At 42.0% G+C, this 12,495-nt stretch overlaps 1 non-coding gene across 1 annotated transcript; it reads right to left on the reverse strand.

Annotated features, from left to right (window-relative positions):
* Positions 1 to 10,742: 10,742 nt before the first annotated feature.
* On the reverse strand, positions 10,743 to 10,815 carry TRNAF-GAA (transfer RNA phenylalanine (anticodon GAA)). Its single transcript has one exon. It is a non-coding gene; the product is annotated as a tRNA-Phe (tRNA).
* Between the last annotated feature and the right edge of the window lie 1,680 nt (positions 10,816 to 12,495).

Genomic DNA, 12,495 nt, shown 5'->3' on the forward strand with positions numbered 1-12,495 from the left:
CGTTGTTAGATGAGGGTGTTTGCTATGATCAGTGTATTCTCTTGGCAAAACTCTATTAGTCTTTGCCCTGCTTCATTCTGTACTCTAAGGCCAAATTTGCCTGTTACTCCAGGTGTTTCTTGACTTCCTACTTTTGTATTCCAGTCCCCTATAATGAAAAGAACATCTTTTTTGGGTGCTAGTTCTAAAAAATCTTGTAGGTCTTCATAGAACCGTTCAACTTCAGCTTCTTCAGCGTTACTGGTCGGGGCATAGACTTAGATTACCATGATATTGAATGGTTTGCCTTGGAAACGAACAGAGATCATTCTGTCGTTTTTGAGATTGCATCCAAGTACTGCATTTTGGACTCTTTTGTTGACCATGATGGCTACTCCATTTCTTCTAAGGGGTTCTTGCCCACAGTAGTAGATATAATGGTCATCTGAATTAAATTCACCCATTACAGTCCATTTTAGTTTGCTGATTCCTAAAATGTCAACATTCACTCTTGCCGTCTCTTGTTTGACCACTTCCAGTTTGCCTTGATTCATGGACCTGACATTCCAGGTTCCTATGCAATATTGCTCTTTACAGCATTGGACCTTGCTTCCACCACCAGTCACTTCCACAACTGGGTGTTGTTTTTGCTTTGACTCCGTCTCTTCATTCTTTCTGGAGTTATTTCTCCACTGATCTCCAGTAGCATATTGGGAACCTACTGACCTGGGGAGTTCATCTTTCAGTGTCCTATCTTTTTGCCTTTTCATACTGTTCGTGGGGTTCTCAAGGCAAGAATACTGAAGTGGTTTGCCATTCCTTTCTCCAGTGGACAACATTTTGTCAGAACTCTCCACCATGACCCTTCAGTCTTGGGTGGTCCTACATAGCATGGCTCATAATTTCACTGAGTTAGACAAGGCTGTGTCCATATTGATTAGATTGGTTAGTTTTCTGTGATTGTGATTTTCAATCTGTCTGCCCTCTGATGGAGAGGATAAGAGGCTTTTGGAAGCTTCCTGCGGGCGCAGGAGGGCCTAGAGGAGCTATCCCACATTGAAGGTCAGGAAGGGCAGCGGTGAGGAGATACCCCTCGTCCAAGGTAAGGAGCAATGGCTGTGCTTTGCTGGAGCAGCCGTGAAGAGACACCCCATGCCCAAGGTAAGAGAAACCCAAGTAAGACGGTAGGTGTTGCAAGAGGGCATCAGAGGGCAAACACACTGAAACCATACTCACAGAAAACTAGTCAATCTAATCACACTAGGACCACAGCCTTGTCTAACTCAATGAAACTAAGCCATGCCCATGGGGCAACCCAAGATGGGCAGGTCATGGTGGAGAGATCTGACAGAATGTGGTCCACTGGAGAAGGGAATGGCAAACCACTTCAGTATTCTTGCCTTGAGAACCCCATGAACAGTATGAAAAGGCAAAATGATAGGATACTGAAAGATGAACTCCCCAGGTCAGTAGGTGCCCCATATGCTACTAGAGATCAGTGGAGAAATAACTCCAGAAAGAATGAAGGAATGGAGCCAAAGCAAAAATAATACCCAGCTGTGGATGTGACTGGTGATAGAAGCAAGGTCCAATTGCATAGGAACCTGGAATGTCAGGTCCATGAATCAAGGTAATTTGGAAGTGGTCAAACGAGAGATGGCAAGAGTGAATGTTGACATTCTAGGAATCAGCGAACTGAAATGGTCTGGAATGGGTGAATTTAACTCAGATGACCATTATATCTACTACTGCGGGCAGGAATCCCTCAGAAGAAATGGAGTAGCCATCATGGTCAACCAAAGAGTCCAAAATGCAGTACTTGGATGCAATCTCAAAAACGACAGAATGATCTCTGTTCGTTTCCAAGGCAAACCATTCAATATCAGAGTAATCCAAGTCTATGCCCCAACCAGTAACGCTGAAGAAGCTGAAGTTGAACGGTTCTATGAAGACCTACAAGACCTTTTAGAACTAACACCCGAAAAAGATGTTCTTTTCATTATAGGGGACTGGAATGCAAAAGTAGGAAGTCAACAAACACCTGGAGTAACAGGCAAATTTGGCCTTGGAATACAGAATGAAGCAGGGCAAAGACTAATAGAGTTTTTCCAAGAAAATGCACTGGTCATAACACACACCCTCTTCCAACAACACAAGAGAAGACTCTATACATGGATATCACCAGATGGTCAACACCGAAATCAGATTGATTATATTCTTTGCAGCCAAAGATAGAGAAGCTCTATACTGTCAGCAAAAACAAGACCAGGAGCTGACTGTGGCTCAGACCATACTCCTTATTGCTAAATTCAGACTTAAATTGAAGAAAGTAGGGAAAACCACTAGACCATTCAGGTATGACCTAAATCAAATCTCTTATGATTATACAGTGGAAGTGAGAAATAGATTTAAGGGCCTAGATCTGATAGATAAGAGTGCCTGATGAACTATGGAATGAGGTTCGTGACATTGTACAGGAGACAGGGATCAAGACCATCCCCATGGAAAAGAAATGCAAAAAAGCAAAATGGCTGTCTGGGGAGGCCTTACAAATAGCTGTGAAAAGAAGAGAAGCGAAAAGCAAAGGAGAAAAGGAAAGATATAAACATCTGAATGCAGAGTTCCAAAGAATAGCATTAAGAGATAAGAAAGCCTTCCTCAGCGATCAATGCAAAGAAATAGAGGAAAACAACAGAATGGGAAAGACTAGGGATCTCTTCAAGAAAATCAGAGATACCAAAGGAATATTTCATGCAAAGATGGGCTCAATAAAGGACAGAAATGGTATGGACCTAACAGAAGCAGAAGATATTAAGAACAGGTGGCAAGAATACACAGAAGACCTGTACAAAAAAGATGTTCAGGACCCAGATAATCACGATGGTGTGATCACTGACCTAGAGCCAGACATCCTGGAATGTGAAGTCAAGTGGGCCTTAGAAAGCATCACTACGAACAAAGCTAGTGGAGGTGATGGAATTCCAGTGGAGCTATTCCAAATCCTGAAAGATGATGCTGTGAAAGTGCTACACTCAATATGCCAGCAAATTTGGAAAACTCAGCAGTGGCCACAGGACTGGAAAAGGGCAGTTTTCCTTCCAACCCCAAAGAAGGGCAATGCCAAAGAATGCTTAAACTACTGCACAATTGCACTCATCTCACACGCTAGTAAAGTAATGCTCAAAATTCTCCAAGCCAGGCTTCAGCAATATGTGAACCGTGAACTTTCTGATGTTCAAGCTGCTTTTAGAAAAGGCAGAGGAACCAGAGATCAAATTGCCAACATCCGCTGGATCATAGAAAAAGCAAGAGAGTTCCAGAAAAACATCTATTTCTGCTTTACTGACTATACCAAAGTCTTTGACTGTGTGGATCACAATAAACTGTGGAAAATTCTGAAAGAGATGGGAATACCAGACCACCTGATCTGCCTCTTGAGAAATTTGTATGCAGGTCAGGAAGCAACAGTTAGAACTGGACGTGGAACAACAGACTCGTTCCAAATAGGAAAAGGAGTTCATCAAGGCTGTATATTGTCATCCTGTTTATTTAACTTATATGCAGAGTACATCATGAGAAACGCTGGGCTGGAAGAAACACAAGCTGGAATCAAGATTGCCAGGAGAAATATCAATAACCTCAGATATGCAGATGACACCACCCTTATGGCAGAAAGTGAAGAGGAACTAAAAAGCCTCTTGATGAAAGTGAAAGTGGAGAGTGAAAATGTTGGCTTAAAGCTCAACATTCAGAAAACAAAGATCATGGCATCCGGTCCCATCACTTCATGGGAAATAGATGGGGAAACAGTGGAAACAGTGTCAGACTTTATTTTTCTGGGCTCCAAAATCTGGATGCAGATGGTGATTGCAGCCATGAAATTAAAAGGCGCTTACTCCTTGGAAGGAAAATTATGACCAACCTAGATAGCATATTCAAAAGCAGCGCCATTACTTTGCCAACAAAGGTTCGTCTAGTCAAGGCTATGGTTTTTCCTGTGGTCATGTATGGATGTGAGAGTTGGACTGTGAAGAAGTTTCAGTGCCGAAGAATTGATGCTTTTGAAGTGTGGCGTTGGAGAAGACTCTTGAGAGTCCCTTGGACTGCAAGGAGATCCAACCAGTCCACTCTAAAGGAGATCAGCCCTGGGATTTCTTTGGAAGGAATGATACTGAGGCTAAAACTCCAGTACTTTGGCCACCTCATGCGAAGAGGTGACTCATTGGAAAAGACTCTGATGCTGGGAGAGATTGGGGGCAAGAGGAGAAGGGGACGACAGAGGATGAGATGGCTGGATGGCATCACTGACTCCATGGACATGAGTCTCAGTGAACTCCGGGAGTTGGTGATGGACAGGGAGGCCTGGCGTGCTGTGATTCATGGGGTCACAGAGTCGCACACGACTGAGCAACTGATCTGATCTGATCTGATGGGAGAGACTGACTGAGGGGGAAACTGGGTCTTGTCTGATGGGCGGGCCCATGCTCAGTAAATCTTTAATCCAATTTTCTGTTGATGGGTGGAGCTGTGTCCCCTCCCTGCTGTTTACCTGGGGCCAAACTATGGTGGAGGTAATGAAGTTAATAGTGACCTCCTTGAAAAGATCCCATGCATGTACCACTACACTGAGCAGCAAGTGGCGGCTGCACAGCACTGGAGCAACGAGTGGTAGAGAGGAAATACCCCCACGTCCAAGGTCAGAGAAACACCAGTAAGACGTAGGCACTGGAGCAGCTGTGAGGAGATACCCACATCCAAGGGCAAAGGAGGAGTCCCAGCAAGATGGTAGAAGGGGCAAATTCACATTTAGAATCAAACCCTATTCCCACCAGAGACGCTCAGAGGGTTCAAACAAACCTTATACACAGCAGGACCCAGGAACCCCACAGAGACTGAGACAGAACTGTGTTTGAGCGTCTCCTGTGGAGGTACAGGTCAGCAGTGGACTGCCACAGGGACAGGGGCTCTGGGTGCAGCAGACTTGGGTACGGCATAAGCCCTCTTGGAGGAGGCCGCCATTAGTCCCACCATAGAGCTGCCAGAACTTACACAGGACTGGGAAATATACTCTTGGAGGGCACAACAGAACTTTGTGCACCAGGACCCAGGAGAAAAGAGCAGTGACCCCACAAGAGACTGACCCAGACTTGACTGTGTGGGTCCAGGAGTCTCAGTGGAAGCGTGGGTCAGAGGTGGCCTGCTGAAGGGTTAGGGGCACTTTTAACTATACTATATACTTTGTTCAGATTTTATTAGTTTTTCAAATGTTTTTCTCTTCCAGGAGCCCATATTAATTACATTTGGTGGTTAAATCTCCTATCTTACCTTTGACAGTCTCTTACTTTGAGTTTTTGGGAAATATTCTATACAGATGATCTGCTCTTCCCAATGCATCACATCAGGGGATACATGGGGATACATGATATCTGTTATTATTGACAATGTTAACTTTGATCACTTGGTTAAAATGGTGTCTGGCAACACAATTATATTTCGAACATTAAACTTTCCTTATGTTCTTGGAATAAACTCAAAATTGGTTATAATAAATTTTCATATATTTTAGGTTAATATTTTGAATAGGATGCTTGCATTATGTTTGTAAGAGAGTTTCATCTGTAATTTTCCTATCCTTTCCTGTAATATGTTTGTCAGGATTTAGTATCAAGGTTAAGCTGGCTTCATAAAAAAGTTACTAAGTATTTCCTTTCTAGTCTCTGAAAGAGTCTATGGTTTATGTAAGACTGCAGCTATATTTCTTCCCAAAATACTTGAAGTATTCATTGATAAAGTCATCTGGGCATGGAGTTTTCCCTGAGGGCAGGTTTTAAGTTATAGATTCAATATATATAGGACTTTTCTATTTCTGCTTTATTGACTATGCCAAAGTCTTGGTCTGTGTGGATCACAACAAACTGTGGAAAATTCTTCAAGAGATGGGAATACCAGACTGCCTGACCTGCCTCTTGAGAAATGTGTGTGCAGGTCAGGAAGCAACAGTTAGAACTGAACATGGAACGACAGACTGGTTCCAAATAGGAAAAGGAGTACGTCAAGGCTGTATATTGTCACCCTGATTATTTAACTTATATGCAGAGTACATCATGAGAAACGCTGGGCTGGAAGAAGCACAAGCTGGAATCAAGATTGCCGGGAGAAATATCCATAACCTGAGATATGCAGATGACATCACCCTTATGGCAGAAAGTGAATAAGAGCTAAAAGTTGGCTTAAAGCTCAACATTCAGAAAACTAAGATCATGGCATCTGGTCCCATCACTTCATGGCAAATAGATGGGGAAACAGTGGCAACAGTAGCAGACTTATTTTTCTGGGCTCCAAAATCATTGCAGATGGTGACTGCAGCCATGAAATTAAAAGACACTTACTCCCTAGAAAGAAAGTTATGACCAACCTAGACAGCAATATTAAAAAGCAGAGACATTACTTTGCCAACAAAGATCTATCTAGTCAAGGCTATGGTTTTTCCAGTGGTCATGTATGGATGTGAGAGTTGGACTATAAAGAAAGCTGAGCGCCAAAGAATTGACGCTTTTGAACTGTGGTGTTGGAGAAGACTCTTGAGAGTCCCTTGGACAGCAAGGAGACCCAACCAGTCCATCCTAAAGGAAATCAGTCCTGAATATTCATTGGAAGGACTGATGGTGAAGCTGAAACCAATACTTTGGCCACTTGATGCAAAGAGCTGACTTATTTGAAAAGACCCTGATGCTGGGAAAGATTGAAGGCAGGAGGAGCAGGGGATGACAGAGGGTGAGATAGTTGGATGACATCACCAACTCAATGGACATGAGTGTGAGTAAACTCCAGGAGTTGGTGATGGACAGGGAGGCCTGGCGTGCTGCAGTCCACGGGGTTGCAAAGAGTTGGACACGACTGAGCGACTGAACTGAACTGAACGCAGATTTCTGTTTTCCGTTGTTTCAGCTTTAGTGAAGTATCTTTCAAGGAATTTATCCATTTTATATTTTCGAATTTATTGGCAGAAACATTTATCACGTCTTGAGATTCTCTTTTATACATCTGTATGATCTGTACTGAGTGTTGCTTTTAATCCCTCATACTAGTACATTGTTTATTCTCTTTTTTCTTAATTATTCTTGCCAGAGGTTTATCAATATCACTGATCTTTTTGTAGAACTAGCTTTTGGCTTTGTTGGTTCTCTCACTGTACATTCATTTACTACTTCATTAATATTTTGCCTTTATCTTTATTATGTTCTTCTACATTCTCAGATTCAGTTTGCTCAGCTTTTCCTCCCTAATTTTTTGAGATAGATTCCTATGTAACTGATTTTCATCCTTTCTTCTTTCTTTAATGTATGCTTTTCATATTAGAAATTGCCACCCCAACCCCCAAGCACAGCTTCAATGGAATCCCTTATGGTTTGATTATATACATGCTTTGATTACATATAATACATATTATACTATCAGATCAGATCAGATGCTCAGTCATGTCCGACTCTTTGCGACGCCATGAATCGAAGTACGCCAGGCCTCTCTGTCCATCACCAACTCCCGGAGTTCACTCAGACTCACATCCATCGAGTCAGTGATGCCATCCAGCCATCTCATCCTCTGTCGTCCCCTTCTCCTCCTGCCCCCAATCCCTCCCAGCATCAGAGTCTTTTCCAATGAGTCAACTCTTCGCATGAGGTGGCCAAAGGACTGGAGTTTCAGCTTTAGCATCATTCCTTCCAAAGAAATCCCAGGGCTGATCTCCTTTAGAGTGGACTGGTTGGATCTCCTTGCAGTCCAAGGGACTCTCAAGAGTCTTCTCCAACACCACAGTTCAAAAGCATCAATTCTCTGGTGCTCAGCCTTCTTCACAGTCCAACTCTCACATCCATACATGACCACAGGAAAAACCATAGCCTTGACTAGACGAACCTTTGTTGGCAAAGTAATGGCTCTGCTTTTGAATATGCTATCTAGGTTGGTCATAACCTCCCTTCCAAGGAGTAAGCATCTTTTAATTTCATGGCTGCAATCACCATCTGCATCCAGATTTTGGAGCCCAGAAAAATAAAGTCTGACACTGTTTCCACTGTTTCCCCATCTATTTCCCATGAAGTTGTGGGACCAGATGCCATGATCTTTGTTTTCTGAATGTTGAGCTTTAAGCCAACTTTTTCACTCTCCACTTTCACTTTCATCAAGAGGTTTTTTAGTTCCTCTTCACTTTCTGCCATAAGGGTGGTGTCATCTGCATATCTGAGGTTATTGATATTTCTCCTGGCAATCTTGATTCCAGCTTGTGTTTCTTCCAGCCCAGCGTTTCTCATGATGTACTCTGCATGTAAGTTAAATAAACAGGGTAACTTGGCTAAAATACTTTCTCTTTTTTATCCAAAGATTATTTAGAAGTGTATCACTTAGTGGTGCTGTGAAAACTGGACAGCTATATGTAAAAGAATGAAATTAGAACGTTCTCTAACACTATATGCAAAAATAAACTCAAAATGGATTAAACACCTAAATGTAAGACTGGATACTATAAAACTCCTCGAGGAAAACAGACAGGACACTCTGTCATAAATCAGAGTAATATTTTTTTGGATCCATCTCCTAGAGTAATGGAAACAAATACAAACAAATGGTTCCTAATTAAACTTAAAAGCTTTTGTACAGCAAAGGAGACCATAAACAAAACAAAAAGACAATCTATGCAATGGAAGAAAATATTTGCAAACAATGCAACTGACAAAGGATTAATTTCCAAAATATACTGTTCAGTTGCTAAGTTGTGTCTCACTCTTTGTGACCCCATGGACCCCAAGCATGCCAGGCTTTCTGTCCTTCACCATCTCCTGGAGTTTGCTCAGATTCATGTCCATTGAGTCAGTGATGCCACCCAACCATCTCACTCTCTGATGCCCCTTTTTCCTTCTGCCTTCAATCTTTCCCAGAATCATGGTCTTTTCCAATAAGTATGCTTTTGCATCAGGTGTCAAAGCACTGGAGGCCAAAATATATAAACAGTTCAAAAAGCTCAATATCAAAAAAACAAATAACCCAATCAAAAAATGTGTGTGTGTGCATTAGTCACTCAGTTGTGTCTGACTCTTTGATCCCCTGTCCATGGAATTCTCCAGGCAAGAATACTGGAGTGTGTTGCCATTCCCTTCTCCAGGGGATCTTCCCCACCCAGTGATCGAACCCAGGTCTTCTTCATTGCAGGCAGATTCTTTATCATCTGAGCCATCAGGGAAGATCTAAATAAACAAAAAAATGGGCAGATCTATACGGACATTTCTCCAAAGAAAACATACAAATGGTCAACAGGCATATGAAAAGATGATCAACATCACTAATTTCAGTCAGAGAAATGCAAACCAAAACCCCCATGAGATATCATCTCACAACAGTCAGAATGGCCATTACAGTGAGTCCTCTACATACAAAACTTCAAGTTGTGAACTGTCAAAGATGAGAACATGTGTTTACATGTCCAATCACATAAGTTAGTCCACATGTCTGGCATACATTGTCACATGCCTACATCCTCTATAAGTGGTCGTGCTTTTGTGTACTTTGCTGTACAGTACTGTATATAATACAGTATCTTTATTTCAATATCAGGATGTCTGGAAGCAAGAATAAAAGCAGCAGTGATGTAGATGGTGCTGCTAAGAAGTGCCAGCTGTTATACTGTACTATTGTACTTTTCAAGGTTCTGTACTGTAAGATTGAAATGTTTTCTTAATTTTTTTGTGTTTGATTTTTATGTAGTATTTGTGTAAAAAGTATTATAAACCTATTACAGTATAGTACTACATAGCCAGCTGTGCTATGTGGGTACCTAGGTTAACTTAACTAACAAATTGGACTAATGAATGCACTCTGGGAATGGAACGCTTTCATATATAGGGGACTTACCATATTAAAATGTCTACAAATATTATAATGAGTGCTGAAGATGATGGGGAGAAAGGGAACCTTCTTACATTGTTGCTGGGAATGTAAATAGGTGAGATCATTATAGAAAACAGTTTTGGAGGTTTCTTAAAACAATAGAGTTACCATATGACCCAGCAATTCCACTTCTGAGCATATACCCAAAAAAAACCTCTAATTCAAAAATATACATGCACCCCAATGTTCATTACAGCACTATATGCAACAGCGAAGACACGGAAAGTGAAAGTGAAAGTCACTCAGTCATGTCCCACTCTTTGGCACCCCATGGACTATACAGTCCATGGAACTCTCCAGGCCAGACTACTGGAGTGGGTAGCTGTTCCCTTCTCCAGGGGATCTTCTTAAGCCAGGGATCAAACCCAGGTCTCCCACAGTGCTGGCAGATTCTTTACCAGTTGAGCCACCAGGGAAACCCAAGAATACTGGAGTGGATAGCTTATCCCTTCTCCAGTGGATCTGCCCGACTCAGGAATTGAACCGGGTCTCCTGAACTGCAGGCATAATCTTTACCAGCTGAGCTACCAGGAAAGGCCCTAAGACATGGAAGCAATCTAAATATCCATTGACAGATGAATAGGTAAATATGTGTCTGTGTACACACACACAATGGAATATTCCTTTTTGCATCTTCTTGATTCCTTCTGGGATTCTTTTCTTTCTACCTGAAAAACTGTTTAGTTTTTTTTCTTTGGTGTCTGTTCCGTGAAGTTGCTCAGCCGTGTCCGACTCTTTGCGATCCCATAAACTGTAGCCTACCAGGCTCCTCCATCCATGGAATTTTCCAGGCAAGAGTACTGCCATTTCCTTCTCCAGGGGATCTTCCTGACCCGGGGATTGAACCCAGGTCTCCCGCATTTCAGGCAGACGCTTTACCATCTGAGCTACCAGGGAAGCCCTGGTGTCTGTTCAGTTCAGTCACTCAGTTGCATCCGACTCTTTGCGACCCCATGAATCGCAGCACTCCAGGCCTCCCTGTCCATCACCATCTCCTGGAGTTCAGTCAGACTCACGTCCATTGAGTCAGTGATGCCATCCAGCCATCTCATCCTCTGTCATCCCCTTCTCCTCTTGCCCCCAATCCCTCCCAGCATCAGAGTCTTTTCCAATGAGTCAACTCTTCGCATGAGGTGGCCAAAGTACTAGAGTTTCAGCTTTAGCATCATTCCTTCCAAAGAAATCCCAGGGCTGATCTCCTTCAGAATGGACTGGTTGGATCTCCTTGCAGTCCAAGGGACTCTCAAGAGTCTTCTCCAACACCACAGTTCAAAAGCATCAATTCTTTGGCGCTCAGCTTTCTTCACAGTCCAACTCTCACATCCATACATGACCACTGGAAAAACCATAGCCTTGACTAGACGGACCTTTGTTGGTGTCTGTTAGCTAGCTATAAATCATCTCAGTTTTTTGTTTGGCTGGAAATGATTTATTTCACTTTTGAATAATATCTGGACATAGAATTCTGGGTTAGCAGTTATTTTCTTTTAACTTTTTAAAGATGTCATTTTATTATTTTGACTTTCAAAGTTTTGGTTGAAAATTATGTCTCTATATTTTCTTTAGAAAATTTCCTTATTGTGTCTTTATTTTCTTGGGCTCAAAAATCATGGCAGTCATGAAATTAAAAGACGCTTGCTCCTTGGAAGAAAAGCTATGACAAACCTAGACAGCGTATTAAAAAGAAGAGACATCATTTTGCCAAAAAAGGTCCATATAGTCAAAGCTACAGTTTTTCCAGTAGTCATGTATAGATGTGAGAGTTGGACCATAAAGAAGGGTGAGTGCCAAAGAACTGATGCTTTTGAACTGTGGTGTTGGGGAAGACTCTTTCTTGAGAGTCCCTTGGACTGCAAGGAGATCCAACCAGTCAATCGTAAAGGAAATCAAGCCTGAATATTCATTGGAAGGACTGATGGTGAAGCTGAAACTCTAATACTTTGGCCACCTGATGCAAAGAACTGACTCATTAGAAAAGACCCTGATGCTGGGAAAGATGAAAGGTGGGAGGAGAAGGGGATGACAGAGGATGAGATGGTTGGATGGGATCACCGACTCAACAGACATGAGTTTGAGCAAGCTCCTGGAGATGGTAAAGGACAGGGAGGCCTGGCATACTGCAGTCCATGGGGCCGCAAAGAGTTGGATATGACTGAGCAGCTGAACACCCCCAAGTGTTACTCTAAGCAAAGTATAGCTTTGTTGTTGTTGTTTATTTTGTTTTTTAACATAGGCCGCTTCTATAGTTTCTTCTTTGGTTGTTTTCACTATTTTACTATAACGTGCCCGGTGATTACTTTCTTTGTACTTGCCTGCTTAAGGCTTGTAGCACTTTCAGAATCTATGACTTCATGTTTTTTGGGTCAGTTTTTAAATCCTTATTTTCTCTTCAAATCATTTATGCTACATTGTCTCTCTCTTTTTCTTCCAGACTCTAATTACACAAAGTTTACACTGGCTTTCATATATATCGTAGGCTCTTTTTATAAATGTTTTATCTTGTTATTATAGTGACATCTGCATATTTTCTTCTGGCTTATATTCAAATTTATGAATCATCTTCAGTTGTGTGTAATC

This window comes from Bos javanicus, chromosome 9 (genome assembly GCF_032452875.1).
Source record: "Bos javanicus breed banteng chromosome 9, ARS-OSU_banteng_1.0, whole genome shotgun sequence".
Taxonomy (NCBI): Eukaryota; Metazoa; Chordata; class Mammalia; order Artiodactyla; family Bovidae; genus Bos; species Bos javanicus.